The sequence below is a fragment of the Aythya ferina genome (assembly GCF_964211825.1).
Source record: "Aythya ferina genome assembly, chromosome: 1".
Taxonomy (NCBI): domain Eukaryota; kingdom Metazoa; phylum Chordata; class Aves; order Anseriformes; family Anatidae; genus Aythya; species Aythya ferina.
Window position 1 is genome coordinate 107,649,002 of NC_140296.1, and position 21,114 is coordinate 107,670,115.

Below are 21,114 nucleotides of genomic sequence, written 5' to 3' on the forward strand. Positions count from 1 at the left end.
ATAAGGTCATTGCTACATGATTGCTGTAAACTACAAGAAGCTGAATACCACTGATGCAAGACAGAAAGGTTACAAACAACTGGCCCAAGGCTAAAAATGAAAAAGTAATAGCTCAAAGGCTAACCTGGCACAGGACAGAAGGTTACTACTGTAAATCAAAAGCAGGTCTCTCTAGAAAAGGAAAGGGGAGTGCTAATGAAAGAAACGTGCAGCCTGAACACTAAGCATACAATGCAGACTGATTCAGATTTTTACGGTGACCTGATTTACTGGTGGAATAACATATCATCTTGCTGAACATATTTCCGTTCAAAACCGATGTAAATGATACCAGAATCAAGCCCAGAGGGCAGACAGATAACACACCCTGAAAGAGCTAGTGAATTACAGAATACCCAAGTCTTGTCTCAAATGAGCCAGGTAAAAAAAAAATAAGATTTTTTTCCCTATGGGAGAGGATTGTATTTTTTCCAGTAGCTTCCGGTATCAGTAACAGTAAGCTGAAAAGTACCTGAGAAATGACTAAGTTATTAATTCCTTACAATGCATTAGCCTGATTAAAATGGCTTGGGCATGAATTCTTCATCCTGGCAGGCTGCTTTGAAAGCAGAGGTCAGAGTCAGGCAGGAGATTCTGTTCTGCTTCTAGCCTTACTACAGTGGATTTACCATTGTATGACTATTAAAATGGGCTGACTGCCTTATTAACAAAGAAAATCCTCTTGGAAAATTTATTTTCCCATTTTTCAGAATTTAAGAAAATGAGAGACAAGAAATAAGCTTGGTGTAGGCCCTCAAATTAACACAATAATTCCAGTAGAAAATGTCTAACAGCTTAGGATACAATAAAGCAATTTAGTATGTACTTAGAGAAATTAAAAGATGTAGAAAGGCAATACAGTCCAAGCAAATCAGGTATCTTACTCTCTCTTGCTCACAAACAGTTCTTTAAGTTACAGACTCTCTAACCAATGAAAAAAATCAAATCATTTACTGGCGACACTTAAAATTTGAGAATAGAAAACCGAACTGGGAAAATAGATTATGTATTTTTTGCTGCACATACACAGAAGTTTATCATATAGAACAGTCAAAAAGAGAGATTTTATGTGCTCGCTCTGAGTAAAATTATAATCTTTTCTCCTTCTAAGATCTACTGTAAAATCTATAGGAAATATCCACTGATAAAAAGGACAACAGGATTACATTTAATAATCTTACTATTTTTGTGCACAGGCATGACTACAACATAGCTTGAGCAAACTCAAGCCCACAGACCATAAATGCAGCTCCAAAGTGTGTGGGAGCCCCAGATGAAGCTCCACACCAACTCTTACCATTTTGCTGTTTTTCATAGAAGTCTGACCCAAGGCCACACAGCATCATATGGAATCTGACATTGAACACTGACAGCCTAATCCATTGGAGAAGGGGGAAGACAATGTGTTTAACTCAAGGCCTTGATACAGACTATCCCCAGCATACTGCATATGATTTGTTAGCTGGACAGCTGGCTTGGAGAGTTTCCTGAGTGCTGATGTACCAGTGTTACAGCTTGGAACATTCTTAGCTTAAACATCCCTGATTCAGAAATTTACATTGCTGTAGGTGATATGTTCCATGCCTATATAATCTCTACATCAGTTGTTACTGTGGAAGGTTTGGAAAGAAATCCAAAAGTAATTTCTGCCTGTTAGGGAAGAAAATAATGCTTCATCTGTCAAACTTTCTTCTACCACTCTTTATAGATGGTTCATATATAAAAATAATCTTTTTTATAAGATGGGGAGAAACTTTTTGCTTAGGCAGATAATGACAATACAAGGGGAGATGGTTTTAAACTAAAGGAGAGATTTAGATCAGATGTTTGGAGGAAATTCGTCACTCAGGGGTGGTGAGGCACTGGCACAGACTGCCCAGAGAAGTCATGAATGCCCCGTCCCTGTAAGCACGCAAGGCCAGGTTGGATGCGACTTTGAGCTACATGATCTACTGGAACGTGTGCTTGCCCATGGCAAGGGGGCTGGTACTACATAAGATGCCTTCCAACCCAAGCTATTCTATGATTCCTATGATTTTGTGAAAAATGGTCTGCAAAGAGTGAAGACTGGAATGGAGCTACAAGTACTAGAGTCATACAAAGTATGATATATAAACTAAATAAATCATTAAAGAAATCCTGATATCTCAGCTGTAAGCTACTGAATGACCTCGTCAATTTGAGTCAATTTCAAAACATGTAAAATAGATCAGGACAAGGCAACACTGGCAGAACATGAACACAACTTCTCAATTCCCAGAATCCAATATAGCTATGTATATTTATGTTAGGATCTGACCATTATCAGAACTGTACAACATTGTTCCTCTGAACATCCCGATAACATAACACTTCCATCACATGGAAGTCAGAAGTGTGTTAGACACTTCACTCTATAAAACTCCTCTTTATTCTTTCATCTAGCATTCATATAATGACAGGTTCTCAGGTCACAAGGATATAGCAGTAGTCAGCAATTGGAAAGTATCGAAGCATCCTAGCTATACTATTAGCATTGTTGTACAACACAGGATGCAGTGTCAGGTTCCAGAATGGGCCAGATTCATGAGCCTCCTCCAGTTGCTTTCCACTGCTTTGGTAATGGAAAGCAGCCTTAAACCCACTTCAGCTGAACATTTAATCTGGGTCTATGGTTATTTTGCACTGTCTGACAAGCACAAAGCAGCTGGAGCCTACTAACAAATCTGGCTTTCTATTTATATATTCTGGTAGTGAGGGATTAATTTTCAGACCATATGCAATTGCTTACTGGTGAGAAAGGTTTTTATACTTTCCACATAGATATTATGCAATATAACATTTTAAGAGGGTGTAATACTACAAGCTGCGAGTGATTCAAATCAGACACACAGTGGTATAAAGTCAAATGTTTTCCTTTTCTAATTTAAAGTTGTTTTCTCATACAATAAATTATACTTTATCCTTGAAGGGTTTTCTTTCGTTCTTTCTTTCATTTGTGCAAAGACCAGATGGGTCTCACAGGTCATTCACAGTTATGAGAGAAACAACATCAAAAAAAATCCCTTTTCAGAGGTGAGATATCTTGTATTCTTTACTGGAAAAAATTATTTGCTTGGATGGAAACCTTCTGTATTCCAGTGTAATTGGTAATATCTGTGGGGTGTCCTGGAAAATGAGATGCTTTGTATCAAAGGGTTATAATTTAACCCTGTGCATAAAATCTAAATAAATAAATCGGAGCAGACTATAAGGTATCATGCAGGGAGGAGATACAAGGAATAGAACTGTGAAATCAGTGAAAAAAACTTAAGTGGTAACAAGTAGACAAGACAAAATTATTTCACAGTGGGATTGGGCTGATCTGCTTGTAAGTTTTTTTGTTTTGTTTTTGCTAAGAAAAAGACAGGGAGAGGTTTTTTCTGGACATTATATTTTATAAACAATCTTAAACTACTTCCTGCTGTTGCAGAAAAAAGAGATGCTTTTGGAGAAGTCAATCAAAGATGGCTTATTTTTCTCAGGCTGAAATGATCACTTTTGGTAATATAACTTTGGTTAGTTATTTTACAAACACTAGCGTGGCACACGAACAGAAGTATTGCAGTCTTAGGAACATCGTAAATAAAGCATTTTATGAAGTGGTGAATTTCTGCCCCTTAAGAGGACACCTATAGACAAGGTGAAAACATGACTAAAAAGTGCTTTTACAAGACAGGAATATTAAGAAAACTCGGTGAGACCTTTGACTGTGAGAACTAAATTGCTTATTCTTTCAGCAGAGCTGAAAGAACGTGATCAAACTATTGCAGTTCATCATTATTACTGAGAAACAGGTCGCTTTTAATGGACCTCTGCTGCCAGCGGCTTCAGTGCTTTCAGCTATGCAAAACTTCTTTTCCTCTGAGAATGAAGGTGCATAGGAACATTCCCACTGGCACAGGACATGGAGACAGCTGTTGGTGTTGCAAGGCTGATTTTTATCAGCCTTGGCACAGACCTGTGTAATCCCAACTGCTGAAAATCATAGAGCTCAAGGCAACAGAAACCTACCATTCAGGATTAAACCGCATCACCTCTGCATCAACTATGGAATTAGATGAATTGCGTCACTGAAGTGCCTCCTTCAGCTGATTCGCTGTAAACAAAACCTAGGTGTCTACATTCCAAATAACTGCATTTGAAAGATGAATCCCACACATAGTAGGATTCTGGCAGATGTGGCATAAGAAAGAATGCAAGTGTAAGAGAATAAATGACTTTCTAGAAAAGTGATCAGTGAATACAAGGAAACATGAGCTTCAAGACCACCACCTATAGCAAACAAAGTGAAATAGTTTAACGTGACAGATGTTGGGCAGATAAGCAAGATATTTTGAATGTATAAAAAAGTAATTTTATAAGAACTTTGACTTGATGCTACAAGGTTGGGAAGGCAGAAAGGGCAATGATTTAGCTTCAAGTGTTTACATACCGCAGCGCATACTATTGTTCAGGGATTCAAAACTTCATGGTGTTCTGCAAGGATTCTGCCTTTTCTTTCTACTTGTTTTCACATAATTTCAAGTGATTAGTACAAGCTAAACTTTGGCTAGTGGTGCCAAGCATGAATTACTATCTCTTGCATTTCAGCCTTACTAGATTCACAAAACCCACAATTTTGGCCTGGGACAACAAGCTTGCATCTGGTAATATTGTGATCAGAAACTTTATGCCTGCTTACGAAGGGTCCTTCAGACTCAATGCCACTGTACACATCTAAAAATAGTCTGGACACTCACAGATATTTATGAATACAATTTATTTATTTATTTTTTAAACAAAATGGAAGTCATCCTCCTACGTAAGGGCCTGGTACATTTTTAAATCTAGAAAATAAGTCTTAATTGGGATATAACAATTGTGTTGACCTTCACTGGCAGATTTCACCAGTTACATATTCAAAATGGCAAACAGACAAAATATTTAATGTGACTGGGAAAGCAACATGCCATGATTAATCCAGTGAAGGTCTGGTAGTCAAAAGACAGGCATGCATTTGTTCCTTTATAGCATATTGAAAAGACAGCTTTTAATGCTTAGAAACACAAATTACCACTCATGCTGAATTTGAGAGACTACAGGGTAGGGTAAAGATGACTTCACTTGTTTCCTCCGATATGCATTTTCCCTTCGAATCTTTCATCTTCACAACACCAGTGCTATAAATATACTTTGGTTGCTACAGTAATACTTGTATAAAACTTTTCACTTACATTTCACTCAACGTTTTCCAAAAGAAACTAGCTGTCTATGGATTAGATCCAAAGCCCATTGATGTCAGAAATTCTTCAGTGGGTTTTGCCTCAGGACTTGAGTGCATGGAAAAGCTCATGACAGTACCTGTCAAGAACAATTTGAAAGAAAGATTAATATTTGCAGGCTAGAAGCAACAACTGAGAACCAGTAGTTCAACCTCCTTCCATTGAACCTCACTCAGACATGTCTGCATTAAACACATAACCTTGTGGTTAAAATTAGAGCATACCTTTTGGAAGCCATCCAGCTGCCTTGCAAATACAATATGAAGAGTCCAAGACCTCACTTGATAAATGACTCCAATCCTTAATTGCCTTTGTTGTTAATTGCTTTAAAAATATGTAGAAATTGCACCTTATTTTCCATTTGAATTTGTCTAGCTTCACAACTGGAAATTCCTTAATGCTTTTGTCTGATAGATTAAAGAGCCCTCTACTGTCAAAAACATTCTTCCTGTGTAGATACTCTCAGAACATGATGATCGAGTTACCTTTTAACTTTCTCTAAATGGATTGCAGTAGGAAGATGATGTTCTTGTCACAGAAGGAAGAATGAAACCGTTTTGCACAAATATTTTGTACCAGAACAGCTGGAAAGCTTATCAGCTTATCCTCACCACTCGACATGGCACACAAACTCCTCTGAACCAACCCAGGATCATACATAGTCAGACAAAAGGGAATACTAACAGCAATTGTGGTGCTTTGTTATTTTTTCCCCTCGAGTTAAGCAGCTGTGTGCTACACAGAGTAAAACCCAGAAAAACTGAAGGCATTGAGGCTTTACTCTAACTACACTTGAGATGGAAAGTATCAATTAAATATCCACATATACATACCCATACAAACACATACTCCTACGTGTATATAAAACTAAGATTTCATTATTGAGTTCAAAAGTTGAACAGACAGAAAAATCCCGGTTGTCAATAATTCATTATGAAAATGACTTTTTTTGAAAAGTTAAAGTTTCGCTATAACATCCTGTCGCAAACGCATTCCTTGGTTCCAGAATAGTATTAATGCACACTGAAGTAGCAATTGCAATACAATGTGACATAGTATTTACCATTTTGTTAAAAAATCAAATGTTTTAGAAGCTAGAAATTTTTAGAAACAGCAATGCTTGGGACATTTATATCTCATCACATTAAAGCTATATTTAAAGTAATGGATACGCCATATTACAAAGAACAAAAATATTTTTGGACAAAGAATATGCCTATAGTTAGATTTGATTCCTGAGAACAGTGAGTTTTTCCAAGCAACAAATACTCTTCTACTAGTTCAACATTATTTCTGATACATACACGTACCAATAAGAATAAGCAGAATAGAAGAATCTAGCTATAACCATTATCTGTGGTTTGGTGCTATGAAAAAGTGATGCTAATTGCCTTTTTAACACCAATTGTATAAGCAGCTTTGAAGATAACAGTAATTCTTATGTTTTGTTTATGTTAAAATAAATATTTACTTAGTAATTGTTTATTATGACATTCTCATCATCCTAGCTTCTTTGTGCACCAAACATTCATTTCTATTAATATAGCCATAGAAAACTATTAATATAGCCACAGGAAAAAAAAAAGTTTTTGTGGTTTGAAAGAAAAACAACCATTTAATCATAAAATGGCTAACAGGGTGTTACTGGAGTAATTTACACAATTGATTTATGAAGGTGTTGCAGAGTATTTATTATTTATCCAAGGAATGTAAGAGATTAAAGCAGAATTTTAGGATGTGAACGGGCTTTTCAATCTGTTTTATACATTTTGATAAATGAGTAATTAAATTTACCAGCATAGCACGCCAGCTTTGTTTTCTATTTTTATTCTTGTGTCTAGCAAACGTGAAGGAACATCAGACAGATTTGCTGAAGTATTTCCTGATTAGGTTTTTTCCTTCCCAATAAATTTAAAAATTCTAGAAGGAAGAGGAAATAATTTATGTGAATGGGCACTACACACTAGGAATCCATCTCAATCAATTATCCATGATGCTTCAAAAGTGGACTCTATCCAACACGTAGGTTTGCTGTACTGGCAAAGTAGGCGTATGCTTGCTGAATTTTTCCTGATAGGATGTTCCCTCCAGGATACTGACAGGAGGACACCTGTATAGTAATTAGTGTTAGAAAAGGCATCTGAAGCAAGATGAACCCTTAACCAAGCTCCAGTTATTTAAATCCTTGTACACAGATTTTTAAACATGTTGAACAAACCAGATGTGAAAATGCATGTTATATCCTTATGATAGCTATTTGACTGCCAAAATTAATTGAAATGGTATTTCCATGTAAGCAATATATCATAGTGCTGAATCTGCTTATAATGCAAGCATCTTCACATTAACTGTTTCAAATATTTGAGGTTATTTAAAAATAAGGAAATTGTTCACTACTTCGCTATTTTCACATTTCACAGACACAAAACTACAGACCAAGAGTTCAATGCTATGCTTTACTAGACACCCCCCCCCCCCCCCCCGTTGCTGAATACCTGAGCTTTTTCAATATAAGCCATTGTAAATAAAAGTACCATTTCAAAATGAATATCCTGAGAAACTGCTTTTAGACAGTAGCAGTAGAGACTTGTACTTTGTTAGTCCACAAGCAAGGAAGATGTTAAAAATGTAAAGCCACTAATGATTTATTTATTTTTTTGAAGATGACGGGAAAAAAAAATATCTTTTTTTTGGTGGCGGAATGGGAGTAGAAAATGACTTGTTTGAGAAAAGCAGAAGTTGACCCTTAATCTTTGGTGCACGGAGGATTTTTTTATTACTTATAATGATTCTCCCCCCTTCTCATTGCCTCTTCTTATGAATGAGAGTCTTGGGCAGCCCCATTACAGAAATTGATAACTATCCAGGTTTACAGTTCAGATATAATAGTAGCCTACAGGAAGGTCACTGTCACTTTAGTTCCCAGTTTGCCCAAGGCTAAATACAACTCTGAGCAAAACTCCCAAAGGTGTCAAAAGCATCAGCTAACTTCTATCTAAAACTTCAAATGCGGACATAATTATCTATTTAGATAATAGCAACAGTGCAGATATTAAAGAAGGGGGCACATTTCATTCGTAACATTTCAAGAGATGTACAACAGCCATACTGCTGCGATCATCTTCCTAATAACATGGCTTGTTTTCAGTATCACAAAGCATGGCCAAAGGTATGACAAACAAATTTGATGTCTGCCTTCCTTCATATCGATTCCACACACCCTTCAGGGTTGCAACACTATGCACTTGGCTACCTGAACTGAAGAAACCCTAGACCATGGGAACTGGGAGACTGACTGCCAGGGCTGTTTAGAAAACAGTTTCTCTTCTTCCAGTTGTGTTAGTTAATATACTTTAGTTCACCAGCTCCCTCCACTCTTTGCAGAGGTGTAAACTTGGGAGAAATGACACCCATTGAGTACGTTACAAAGTACCAGTAAGCATTTTTCTGCCCAGTTTCATTTATCATGCCCTCAAATCTCCTGCTTTCGGATATTGTTTCTTTGTGTAAGAACTTGAAGGTGGCCAACAGAACTTTGCTATATTACAGCTAAACTGAATCAAAAAGGTCAGACTGCCCTCAGTTTGATACTAACTGCCACGTGCCTGCAAAGTGTCATTAACCACACCTTGCATGCACCCCAGAAATACCGTTGTTCGTTATGGGAGACCTATTCTGTTCAGCAGGCACACCCACATGTGATCAAAAAAATTAGAGAAAAATACTCCTCGAGTCTAATTGCCTTTCAAGACATGATCTGTATCCTTGCCAGCGACACTTTGTCATCATGAGTCTGGTATACAGTGTTGAAAGATTATCCGAGAGGAAAGCACTAAAATCCTGACCATTTTTCTAGAGCAACATTTTGAATTCTCAACAGATGTCACTAATGCACCTGATTTACGGTAACATGCACTTTTACATTTTGTCATTCATATTGACTTTCCATTTGACACTCTCTAATGGGTAATCAAGGTCAACTAAAGCATAATCAATTAGTCTGCATTAATTGGTGCCCAGAACTACATTTTTCTTGTGATTTCCTACATATCCATGTACTGTACATCTTTCAGCTTTCCCCAGAGCCCCCCTCAAGCATGTTGCTTCAGAGTAATTATAATGAGTTAGGATGTCTTTGTTCAATGATATTCTGGCAAATTATTCTCCAGAAGCAGCAAATAGAAGATAGAAACTGGGAATATTTTAAGGCAAAATCTATCAAAAATATAATTTGCTCTCTTACAGTCACACTGACAGATATCTTCAGTGATATCTTCACAGTCAGAATGGCAGGTAGGAAGACAGGCAAAAAAAATTGCATCTCACAGAATGCTACTAAAAAAGAAAAAAAAGAAAAAAAAAAAAAGAGGAAATGTGTTTCTGCTGCAGCCTCTGAGGGTTCAGTTCTTTTTGATATACACCTGCGGGCAAGGGTAGACTTTTCTCTAACTGCAGATATTAGGCCATGAACACCAGGCCACGGACTGAAGAAAGAAAAAAGCTCTTCCCTACCTTACAAAGGTCTAACCAAACCTCTGCTGGATAAGCTCATTTACAATTCACATCTTTTGCTCCACCATACCATGCTTTCTCACTTCCCTCCCCTCCCTACCTCTGTTAAACAACTATCTATCCTATGCCTAGTCATTCCCAGCCTCCCCATTAATTTTGGCAGCATTGTCAATTTGTCTTTGAGTCTTTTGAGAACCACAACTTAACTTTATATGAATCTGAGAAAACTTCTTAAATTCCTAATTTTAATAGTCTTTGCAGAGTTGAGAAAGCCTTCTAGTCATCATTGTGAGCCTTCAGAAAATATGGGAAAAAACACATCAACATAGCTAACATGCCACTGCTTTTTTTTTTTTTTTTTTTTTTTTTTTTTGTGAACAGACAACCTGGATGGCACTGACCAGCTTCCATTTTCTTCATCTTCTGATTCTTCTCTCAAAAGGGTGACAGACATAACCAAAAACTTGGCTCTATCATAACAATATAACTTTTCCCTCCAGTATATTGAGTACTGATTTCAGTTTGCAGTTAGCCAAGTATGCATGTGGTCTCATTCTCCAGGTCATTAATGAAAACATTAAATGGGATTGATCCCAGGATGTGCCTGACACACAGCAATAGAAACCGATTGCCAGCTCGAATTTGCCTCATTGATTATACCTCCTTGAGCCCACTGGAGCACACAATTGTAGTCACCTGTTTGTCCACTTAAACATTTCACATCTCAGCAATTTGGCTATCAAGATGCAATAGGAAAGCATGTCAAAAGACATCCTGAAATTAAGGAATTCTTTCCTTTTGCCCACGTAATCAATCATCTCATCACAAAAACAATCTGTGGTCAGCTACAACTTGCCTTTGTGGTTACATCTGGGCTGACTGTTCCCAGTCACCTTGTCCTTTGTGTGCCTGAACACGGCTCTTGTGGGATGCTTTTTTGAAGACAAGAGTGAGGCTTACCTGTCTTCAGCAACAAGGAACCTCTCCCTTGCCATCACCTTCCAAAAATGACAGAAAGAATCACAGAATGGTTTGGGTTGGAAGGGATCTTAAGAATCATCTCTTTCCAACTCTCCTGACATCTCCCACTAGACCAGGTTGCTCAAAACCCCATATAAGCCTTGCAATGACATTAGCCAGCTTTTCAGCAAGCTTGAAGGTATCCCTTTGAGGTGCAGCTAGTCACAGGGACCTGGAAACATGGAAGTCACGTGCCTGAAGAATCCATGGCAGTACTATCAAGCACCTCAGCCTTTTCAGTGTTGTCAGTACATCTACCGCCCCACTGAGCAGTAAGCCCAGAGGTTCCCTGGTCTTGCTGCCAGTTTCCAGGAGTATCTTCATACTAATGGTGCTCCCTTTTGACTCAGCAAAGCAGTATTGACTTGTGCAGACAGCAGTAACAACTTGGGAATGACCAGCAGTCACTTTCCTAGAAATCTCACTCTGCAAGTACAGAAACAGCACGCTAACATGAAACCATTCAAAGAAAAAGAAAAGCATGCAGCTAATGGTCTCTGAAAGCCTGACACCCAAAGGTACTCTAAGTCTCTAGTTTAGAGGCTTCATACAATTAGACATTTATTTTGCTGCCATGGAGACATACACTGCCTGAGACACTGATGGCAAATGTCATGAAGCTAATGAAAATTGTCCATGAAAAGGAATGTATCTGTTCATTTTGATGAGATGGGTTAGAGTATTTTGATTTTTGGCACCCAAGACAGCCACATTTAGTTTCAAGGATAAAAGATCCCCTTCCAAACAATATTCGAACTGCTTTGTTCAAGACCTCAATGTGTTGGCACCTGTCAACAATTATTATTGCAGGTCCATCCCCTTCCCCTCACTCCTGCCACCAACATACTCCACTCCCATATAGCAATGTATTGCTATACATTAATATATGATAATGACCAATGCCACCACTTGTTTTTAAACACAGAACACAGGAGGAGAATGAAAATATAAATATTAGTTCACTGGAAGCATTGTGTTTTCCTATTAACAGCACAAAATGAAAAGCTTCCTGGTCATTCTGCATACCACTGACAGTGTACTTCCAGGACAGCAGTACTCTGTGAGGGCAAAGGATGACCAAACTTTGCAGAACTTGTCCATCTGCCCTCTGTTATTTTGAGAAAATGCCTTCTTTGAAACAACTAAGAATCAAAGAGTATTTTCCAACTGAAAGAATGAGAAGGTTAATTAGCATTTATTTTAGCTGTCCCCTAAACCAGACACGTAAACAGCCTAAAATGCCAGGCTTTACTGAACATACAGTCCCATTTGAGACATCCATCACCTTAACCTCTCAAAATTAAGACCAGGTGTCCCATTCACAGAAAGATAATGCGTAAAATCATGGGACATCTCCAAGCCTCACTAAGAACAAAAGCGGCTATGGGGTTGATCTTTCCAGATTGAGAAAAGAAGGATTTTAATTATTTTGCTTGATTCAGTCACCTTAGCAACAATGGCTCTTTGGTGTTCGCTGCAACTCGGAGTCTCTTATTCTGATATACAATATAAATGCACAATGCCCAAGTGTACACCCTTTAGGCCAAATAAGAGAAGGCAGACAATGAATTGGTCAGCATTTCTTTCCAGGTATTAGAAAAACCCACAAGCAAAAGACGTCTGGAGGAGAGACACAGAGGCACTACCAGGAAGAGGGAGGATGTACAGAAATACACCCTTGAGCTGATGGAAGCCAGCCATCCCTGACAGAAGTGTCATGCATTGCTTCTACACAACATGGAAATCAGAATCACAGCCCAGCCAAGCACAGGGAACAACACAGCCAACAGTGTGCCCCTATCACGTAAGCTTTTTATCGGCCCATTCTTTCCCATGTCACACTGTGTGAAGAGGTACTTCTCTGTGATGCCCGCCTTCCCTTTGCACGCTGCCCACTGATCCACTGCAAAACCAAAGTCATTCTCCAACATCATTCTGTAACAGAAGGAAAAGTTATTGCCCAGCTGACTAGCTCATGGCTCCTAAAGTGCAGTCAAAAATCAAGTTCTGCCATCACAAGGGCAGGGAGTAAACAATGACTACACATCTGGCCACAGGCTGTGAGCAGGTGCTGTCTTTCCTCTCTCACTAGGGCCTAAGGGGTGTTTTAAACCTTTCACAGACAAAACCACCATCATGTTCCTCTTCACAGCCAGAGCAGCTGTCTAACTGCAGTGTCCCTCCCCAGCACCAGCAAGGAAAGGAAAGGGAACTGCCGGGCTTGGGAGCTCACTCAGTCCTATAGCACTTTGGGTCAGTCGGACACAGGGGTACCACGTGGAGCTGCTCCACCAACACCTGCAGCTGCTCCTTAGACAATCTGGGGACAGACTGCTCTGAAAAACTGCCTGCTTTGCCAGTTTACAAGTGAGGCCTAAATGCATTTGCAGAAGTCTGTGGCATGTTCAATACCTGCTGGAATGCTTACCACTTTTAGGCATGCTATCTACAACACCAGCATTAACGTCTTCAGTGTTCTTGGTCGTGCGATTGCGAGCTGACAGCTCTTACACAAAGCTTTCTCCTGACCACTTCCACAGAAGAGTGGAAGAAGTAGAAAAAGTGTCTATCTGCCTTTGCAATATTCAATAAAACTGTTCTAACACCAGATCTGTTATTCAAATCAAAGTACAGAATTTGCACTTTAAAAAGAACCACACAATGATGTCAGGAAAGAATTCCATAACCTACGGAATTATGTTTACTTAATATACCAAGGAGGTAAGAAAGCACTAGGCCTGATTTACAACAAAAGTTAGTGCTGTTATGAAAGGCTATGACATCAAATATTATATAACAAATCAAAATTCCTACAATGAAATCACTGCTGATTACCTTAGGGACAAACAAGAACTGCTGCTTAATGATTCATTTTTAAGAAATTGGTCACGGAAATGAAGATGCTGTGCTTGGGCACTAAGATTCCTAAAACACTAAAAGGAAGAAACCATATAGTGAGGATTTCAAGGCCACATGCTGAAAGTTGTGGGTATCTTACCCCTGAGAACTATAAAGCTATATTTAATAAAATCAGCTTATTTGTGACATCAGGGTCATAGTGTTTTATACACTATGCAACTGCGTTCAGAAGAACACAGAAAGTTTTGCTGCATTTTTCCTAGTGTTGAATAGACCTTTGAATACCAGATCTGAGCTCCTAGTTTTAACGGTGAATAAGAGAGGAATTCAAAACTTCTAAGGAGCTACTTACCCATGTCTTGAATTAAACCCATCATTTTATACTGTATCTGCCAGGTATTTTATGAAAACAACACGAAATACTTTCTATCTGGCACACTTCCTATGATAACAGGGTAGAAGGAAAAAGGAAGGCAAGTGAAAAACAAAAATTTAAGGTCTAAGTGTCATCATTTTTTAAAAATTGGGATCTTGCTGCATAAATCTTCGAGATAAGTTACATCATGAATAGTTTGTTAAAATACAGGTACATTCTCAAACAGAGTTGAGAGCTACTTTTTGGCTTGTCTAGAAGATTGCAAAATTTTGTTTGCAGGTGTCAGACCTATCAGACCAAAAAGCGTTTGATCGCCAAGCAAAACAGTACTGTCAACCAAAAGGAGAAGGATTGCTGAAGAAATCAATTTGATGAATTTCTCTTTGAAGGCTTAATTCAACAACAAGCAAAACAGTACTGAGCTCATAGTTGGCTTCAGGTTCTCTTACATTATTGGTTTTCCCAATGCTTGTGCACTGGTGCAAGAAAGGGGAAGAAGGTGCAAGAAAAGGCGGAATTCATTCCATTAGAACTAAAAGGTTGGGTTGAGATATAGAACTAGAGTGCCTTTTACTTTTTACTTTTTTTTTTTTTAAAAAAAAAAAACAAAAAACAAACAAACAAAAAAAAACATCACCGAAGGAAATTGCAACGTATTTTCCCTAGTTTACTAGTTTTGTAGTTCGGTCCATAAAGCCTTAAATGATCAATTAAGTGTTAGTGTAAAATGCAACTGTTCATTTTCACCATAGGGTGCTTACACAATCCTTCCTTTTTATTACAGGCATGATTTTATTTTCAGTGATGGTTCCACGCTGGTCTACAGTATGACACAATGAAGAAGGAATATGACAAGCAGATATCCATACGAAAACCTAGATGAATTATCAGAGTGCCATTTTGAATTAAAACATCCCTGTTTCAAGGCATTCTGGCTTTTTTTTGAGAGAACATTGAGTGCAGAGATTTCTCAGGAAAGTTGGTTTTGTGTAAAAGCTGTATCACTTCTTTGAGGTAGGGTTGTTGTGGGATGTTTTTTTAAGTTAAAAGTTTAATCCGGTTATTTTTTTAAGTTTAAAAGTTAAATCCAGTTAGATTCTTCAGCAATGCAACTGAAGAATGAGTAGACATACACACTATCACTAGTTACAGTGATTAAGATACAACAAGCATGCTGAAGCTGTTACAAATAGGTGTCTAGCAAATTGCTAAAGCTATTATCTACACTGGCTACGTAGCTAGCAACAGCAAAAGTATGGCCTTTCATTCTGCAGTCATAATAACCAGTTAACAGTGTGGACAATGGATTTAACCTGAAGAGCTTTGCAACCCCACTTCCAGTAAAAAGGACAGCCTTTATTCTCAGCACTGTACAGAAAATATCATTATGCTTGAGTGTACACAAACAAAAACCTGAGCTACTTACCTTGAGACCAGTAGGAAATCAGAGGACAAAAGATGAAGCTCAGTATTTGCCAAGTGTTGAAAGATAAAGAGTTGTTCTTATTCTTTAAAATATACTGTTTGAGAGTAGGACAGAAAATAGCTTTTAAAACTTTGTCTCCCGAGAAAGCATTTCTTAGTCCTCCATTTCCAAATGGGTTACCTTCAAAATGTTAAGACATCTTTGATAGTTTGTGATTATAATAAAAACAAAATCATCTCGTTCTCTGAAAAAGAAAAAAAAAAAAAGTAAAGAGAAAGCGGGGCGGGGGGGAGGGGGCACAGATGGGACGGACAGAGATGCCCTACATTACACACAACTGATATTCTCTGATAGCACATGTTTAACAGAAAAAATATTTTGTTTTCACATTTCCTTCCCCAAGAGAACGTTCCTGATATGGAAGGAGTAGCAACTGATGATGTACCAGCCACCTGTAATTTGAAGCTTTTCAGGAAATATTGACAATGAAGAGGTAATTACTGATTTCTCTTCTGTAGGGGTGCACCTAACTCCCCTCTAAAAATCTGTACTTTAAGATAAAAGTTATCAGATCTACCTGGAAGAACTTAAGCACTAAAAGAATGACAGAAGAAGTATCAGTGTGACACTGCATAACAATTACTGAAGGCCCATCCAGTCTGTTTTCCTATCTTCCCATTTCCCACTGACAGAACCAGATGAAAGCTCAAGAACTTCTTTCTATATAATACAGGATAACTTGCTGCATCCTACCTTACTTCCCCTGCATTTTCTCTTCCATAGACTAAGGAGATGACCACAAAAAACAGTGCATTCTGAAAATGAAATGTCAGTAAAGTGTGAAAGCTTCCAACAAAATCAGTAGATTCTGAGGGGAAAAAAAAAAAAAAAAAAAAAAAAAAAGATTTTCATCCATCGCTAAAGATGGAAAAAAAAAGATGGAAAATGGCAGGTTTTACATACATGGTATAATTTTTTTCTTGTTGTCACAATTTATTTTCCTTTCCCTAGAAGGAAGTGAAGTTGATGTAGCACTAGTCATCTCAGGTTCATTCCTATTACCAGACCTAATAAGGTGACTCTCCCTTTCAAGCAACGAATAGTTGAGGATCCAGTCACATCCCGTTCTATCACATTTTTCTACACAGATCTTGAAAACCTGATGCAGAAAAAATTTAGAGAATCAAAGTAACGTTTAGAAAATTCTCAAGACAAAGACTTGGGAACAAAACACCATAGCTATTGCATTTGTATTTATTTTCCTTTTATCTTACAGCAACTAAAATATCAGCAAGAAACAGACTAAGCCACAGAATCACCAGCTAACCTGGAAGAAGAACAGCATGTCAGGGGAATATGTGAGCCAGGGTAAAGGCAGAGAAATGCCCCCCTCGTCTCAGAACCAGCTCAGCATCTCCTTGCCTGCCTTCTAATAAGAAGGTAACTATAATATTGCAGAGGAATGGGAAAGAAGGGATAGGCACCCTGTTACAGAAGTGTATGTTCAAGAAAAGACTGAAAGCTAAACCCTAGCTTTTCAAAATTGGTAGCAGTAACCACCAACAAAACACAGCAAATATTTGACACATCGCCTCAATCTTGGGGCATACACTAAGGATACATTTTTGCTGATTTAGCAACTAAATGTGACAATTCCAAAGCAAAGAAGTGTTCGGCTTGCTTCTGTACATGTCCTATGACCAAAGAGATGAGGCCACCTCCCTCAAAGTTCTTTCTCACAACTTCCACTGATTTACCTTTATATTGAAGACTCATCTCCTTTATAAGCTCTGATAGAAACATCTCACTAACCATTGCTCAGAAACTACACAAATCAGAAGGGTGATTAGGAACAGAATAAGTCATCTTAAAACAGAAAAGGTATGAAAAAAAAAAAAAAAAGAGGTAACAATTGAGAATTTCAACATACCTAAAACGTTCTAGACTTCAACAGGAAGGCGTTCAAATCAGAGTTCAGTGTTCTCACAAGCCAACATTTTAGCAACATCATTACAAAGAAACCATGGCATACTCACAAAAGGAAGTGTTTCCAAGCAACTTTCCCACATGCAGCTCCCAGAAGACCTGTCCCAAACATGCAGGAAGAAAAGCAACATACAGGAAACTTCTTAATTAGGCTGCTACTCTATTAACTTAACCCATCTGGGAACTGCCACCAGTAACTTACTGAGTGTAAATTATCATCCTTTGTTTTACCTATTAAAGGGCTGTCCTCAGTCCCCAGCCCTTCATAGCTGGTCCACAACCCGCTGTGAGTACCCCACCTTGTCCTCTTCCTATCAAGTAGGTTAGAGGGCTGCAGAAGAGGAGCTGTCTCCTTGCTGTACTAGGAGTCAGTTGCTCCAGCTTTGCTTCTCATTTCTTGGGGCATTCCTAGGCACTTGTTCATATGTCATAGATGTGACCTAACTTTGCATCACAGTACTGAATCCCTGAGCTGTTGGGGCGAAAAGACAGGAAATGCTGAATTAAGAGCACAAGAAGGAAGAAAGAACATATATCCAGGTTTACCACAAAAAAAAAAAAAAAAAAAAAAAAAAAAAAAAAAAAAGTATATTTCCAAATATACTTTCACCAAAAAGTTGATTGTCAGAATGAGCAGAAAAGACAGAAGTGACCTGACACCTGAATACAGCAATCCAATGTTACTGCAAGAGTTAATCACTAAATGTGTTACATTCACTAGATCAAGCACTTACAAAACACTACTATTTTTCTATAAGAGAGATCTGCTTCCCTCCTGGTTGATATGAACACAGACATATTAATAGAATTGAAAGGAGGAAAAAAGAAATACCAGCTGAGCTATGCGATGTGTGTATTTATATAACTTTGCCAAATAGAGGCTTAAAAAGACAAATCGCAAACATCTTATGACACCAGGAGGAGTGGTGGGACTGCTCCCAACAGCAGCAACACACTGCAGAGCAGGAGCCTGAACTCCCTCAAGCAGCTGACAGCACAACAGCATGTATGGGAAGTCTCTAGAGCCATAAGCCTTGTTTGAAAGTTTAGAGCATATGTTGCAGCTTAAGAAAATACATCAAGTTTATTGGAAAAATATCAATATACTAATGTTAAAAGTCTTTACAGGTACCTGGCTGTCTCCTGGAATGCTGAATAGCAAGAGGTCTGCATGCTTTAGCAGACCTCTTTCAAAATGCATTACATATCAAAATGCAGCAGTTTTAGAGTAACTTGAATTACTAAGTGCTGTTGCTCGATACAGAAGGAGTGCAGTGAAGGTATCTGTTGTTTTGTAATCAGCTACCTGTGATCTACCTTCTAAGGAGAATTGGAGTGGAGAAGTTAAAAGGTTTAATCTAACTGTGAGGCTTTGATCTGCTAAACAGACATTTTAAAGCTGAATCTGAAAAGACTCAGGGTTTCAGTCTGCTTTTCTTTGTTCCCCCTTGTTCTGTTGTCTAGCAAAAACTGCACGTGCTAGCCTTGTGATGGATTTGACTGAAAAGCCTTTCTTTCACCAAAGATTTCCAATGTATTATCTTGGATGGAAACCTGCTATATAAAACATCATTATATAACAGAGCTTGACATCTTCAGCCCTCCAAGATCTCTTTCTTAATATGATTATGTACTGGCAGAACAAGAAAGATGGCAGATAAAAGAAGGAATTAACTGTAATATTTTAGTTAGCCTATTTATTTCCCCCTTTGGCTGCACTAGATTCAAGTGTTTCGCAAGGTAAATTCACTAATAGAATACCAATTTCTAAGAAAATAAAAAACAGTCCCATATGTTACAATCACTTCCAACATGGACTTTTTTTTTTTTTTTTTTTAAGGCAAAAAACAGATTTGCAAATGAGCTAGGAATACTCAACGTATATCCATGCTACATTTAAGCTTGAGAGATTTGAAATCCCATGGTTTTTTAATAGGATTATCACATGCTGGTGACATTATACTACCTCTGGAGGAGAAGTGGTTATTAGAAGGTTATCTAGTTTGCTAAATGTGCTGACCCTTAAATAGTAAGAATGTGTTTAAATAAATATAGAGAAATAGCAAGTGTCTTAGCTGCTACTCAAAGGCTCCAAATCACTGTCCACTATCAACATTAACGCCCAGGAAAGACTGAACCAGAAGGGTTTCTTGATATTGAAAATGAGTTCATAGCCTAGATAGCTTAGTGGTCAAGATGCAAGGCTGACAGTTTTCCAAAGAGCAAAAAAGAGGCTCACAAGACTTTTGTTTCATGGAGGTAAACCTTGCTCCCATGAGAATAGGGCTTACATAGTAGGACAGTCAGGTGATACATAAGAAAAAGAGGACAACTTTAGCTTCTGCAGATGGAGGAGAATCTTCTCCAAATCTACCAGTTCCAAAACATGGCAGGCGACTGAGGGGAAAATGTATCAGGGAAAAGAAGCAATCAAACAATGCAAAGACTGCGCCCAGTTGTTAAGGCTGTTGAATTTGTAAGTTCTGCCTAATATCCTTTAGGAACACACTTTCAGTATTGTACTGAAGTGTGACACCCTACAATAGGGTGTATGTCAGTTTGAGCACGTATTTCAGTGGCCAAATGCCTACCACAACAGGCGTAACTAACTGGCCACGTAATACCTAGCTTTCCTTTCCTTGGTGGACAATCTAATTGCTAGGTTCAGACTTCCTCTGATTGCTGGAGTTGCTGTCCCTGCCTCTCTGCTCTCCCAAACCGTAACCAACCCATGTCATTACCTGCTTAGTAACAGATCCCTTTGTGCTTGCTGCCCTTCCAGAGCGTAACTTGGGCCGGTATTATTCACTCCTGTTTTCACATCTCTCTTCCCCTGCCAAGTGCTCAGAATAACATTATTCCTATAATTAAGGTATCTGCCCAAACACCCAACTTTAGTTAACAGCAGTGCCAAATTCTCAGGTCCTATTTGTATTTCAGCATTTTCTTGTTCTTGCTTAGTACAGTTGCAAAGTCTCTTAATCAAAGTGATTAAAAAATGGGGGAGGGGAAGTTAAAAAGAATTAAGAAAGGATCATTATTAGATTTATACCTAAAGAGAAGCTAGGGAAGGAGGAGGAGCAGAGAAAGAGTTTGAAGTGTCAGATGATTTCAATGAATGAATAAGGACAATAAGAAGCTGCTCCTAAAATAGTACAGAAGCATCTCAAAACCTTTCATCGTCTTTTTTGAGCTGCAAGGAATGGTACAGATCAGAGAATACAGACTGAGACAATCCTACAGCACAAGCACAAAAGCAAGAATATGAACTAAGAGAAAAAAAAGAAGCAGAAATTTTGGATCTGCTATCATTTTACTAGCTAAATTCTATAGCCTGTTTATATTTATTTACCAAGGACAGACAATAACTGCAGAAAAGAAAAAGGATTACTACTCCCCAGATTATTTCACATTCCTGCTGCCATTCTGACCTCTCTTCCTAATCAAATATACATACATAATTGTCTCAGTATCCTAACTAGAACCCATATACTGTGGCTTAAATTATTTGAAGATTGTAGCTTTTCTTCCTCAATTAAAACAAACTTCAATTCCATCAAATGCAACACCAAAATTATGGGCTTTGGGGCAAGAAAAGAAATAAGACAATCAGA

The 21,114-nt window shown here is 38.1% G+C and overlaps 1 protein-coding gene across 11 annotated transcripts in view; it reads right to left on the bottom strand.

The window, feature by feature from the left end:
• LOC311420745 (uncharacterized protein) overlaps positions 1 to 21,114 on the bottom strand; it is a 154,216-nt gene that overhangs the window by 47,652 nt on the left and 85,450 nt on the right. For 4 of the 11 annotated variants that reach the window (XR_014684527.1, XR_014684528.1, XR_014684529.1 and 1 more), the window contains one exon: positions 5,274 to 5,400. The exons of 6 other annotated variants lie outside the window; for them this stretch is intronic. The gene's annotated coding sequence lies outside the window, so the exon portion shown is untranslated. Of the gene's footprint in view, positions 1 to 5,273; positions 5,401 to 15,514; positions 15,592 to 21,114 lie in introns of those variants that run through there. One more of the 11 variants, XR_014684531.1, reaches the window with a different exon arrangement.